The sequence below is a fragment of the Nycticebus coucang genome, chromosome 4 (assembly GCF_027406575.1).
Source record: "Nycticebus coucang isolate mNycCou1 chromosome 4, mNycCou1.pri, whole genome shotgun sequence".
In the NCBI taxonomy this organism is placed as follows: domain Eukaryota; kingdom Metazoa; phylum Chordata; class Mammalia; order Primates; family Lorisidae; genus Nycticebus; species Nycticebus coucang.
Window position 1 is genome coordinate 131352694 of NC_069783.1, and position 1727 is coordinate 131354420.

At 52.5% G+C, this 1727-nt stretch overlaps 1 pseudogene; it reads left to right on the forward strand.

Moving 5' to 3' along the window:
- The first annotated feature begins 530 nt into the window (after positions 1–530).
- LOC128583491 (calcineurin subunit B type 1-like) lies at positions 531–1519 on the forward strand (annotated as a pseudogene).
- Positions 1520–1727: the final 208 nt, after the last annotated feature.

A 1727-nucleotide genomic window follows, 5' to 3' on the forward strand; every position in this document is an offset into this window, starting at 1 on the left:
ACCTAGACTCCAGTGAACTGTTAAGTAAGCAGAGGACCTACAGGTTTGTCTTCTATAGCCTCAGGTCTGTTAAGGAGTCTCCCAGAAGGGAGGGGGCTTGATGAGGCATTTCTGACTTCCCCTCTTACCGCTAGCAACTCAGCCCTTTGGCCAAGAGGGGGGTCCAATTAGTCAGCTGGAGGGGGGAGCCTTAAGATTTTATTTTTAGTTATTATTATTATTTTTTTGAGACTGAATCTTACTTTGTCACCCCCTGGTAGAGTGCTCTGGTGTCATCTCATCTCCGCTTACACCTTTCACTGGCGACCAATATAACAGAGTAAGAGTTTGACCGTCGATGCTGCCTCTGGCGGATCTCGGCCAAAAGAGGAGTTGTGAACTAAAATAAAACCTTACAAACCACAGCTCCTTAGAAGGCCTCACCTGCCGCAGCCGAGCCGGGCACGCGGTTCCGGATGAACGGAGCTCCCGGAAGCCCCGCCCCCGCCGCCGGCCGCGCGCGCCCCCCACCTCCGTCCCGCGCGCTGCTGCGCTCGGCCCTCCCCTCCCTCTCCCGCCCTCCGCCTTTGTCGCGCCTGAGGTTGCGGGTCAGCAAGAGCCTCCAGCGTGAGCGTGCGGCTGCAGCCCTGGGCCACCCAGCCCTCTCCCCCTCTTTTCTGCCTGTCTGCCTCTCCTCCCTGTCGCCGTCTCTTCCTCCCGCGCTCTCGGTCTGTGAATTTCGACCTTCATTTCTTCCACCCCGCCCTGCCCGGTCCCTCGCGTGCCCAGTCACCAGGCCGCGTGGGCCCTGCAACGCCTCCTCCCCTCCCCCAACCGCCACCCCCTCCCCGCAGGCCACACGGGGGCCGCAGCTGGGCCTGCTTGGCCTGGAGCCCTCTCAGCGCCGACACTTCTCCAGGCCAGTGAGCCTCCCACCCGCCGAGCAAAATGGGAAATGAGGCAAGTTATTCTTTGGAAATGTGCTCAAAGTTTGGTGCAGATGAAATTAAAACGTTAGGAAAAAGATTTAAGAAGCTTGATTTGGACAAGTTTGGTTCTTTGAGTGTGGAAGAGTTCGTGTCTCTGCCTGAGTTACAACAGAATTCTTTAGTACAGCGAGTAATAGATAGATTCGACACAGATGGGAATGGAGAAGTAGATTTCAAAGAATTTATGGAGGGAGTCTCTCAGTTGAGTGTCAAAGGAGATAAGGGGCAGAAGTTAAGGTTTGCTTTTCCTATCTAAGACGTGGATAAGGATGGCTGTATTTCCAATGGGGAACTCTTGCAGGTGTTGAAGATGATGGTGGGGAACAATCTGAAAGAGACACAGTTACAGCAAATCGTAGACAAAACCATAATAAATGCAGATAAGGATGGAGATGGAAGAATATCCTTTGAAGAATTCTGTGCTGTTGTAGGTGGCCTAGACATCCACAAAGAGATGGTGGTAGATGTGTGGCTCTTTTTTTTTAAATGACTTTTTACTTGGGTCAAAGATCCCCAGAGGGTAGGGTGTGGAAGAGGAAGGAGAAACTACTCTGCTAGTGCTTGGGGTCAGGATTATTTATTTATTTATTTATTTTTTTGTAGAGACAGAGTCTCACTATCCTGCCTTTGGGTAAATTGCCCTGGCGTCACACGGCTCACAGCAACCTCTAACTCTTGGGCTTACCCGATTCTCTTGCCTCAGCCTCCCGAGCAGCTGGGACTACAGGTGCCCGCCACAACGCCCGGCTATTTTTGTTG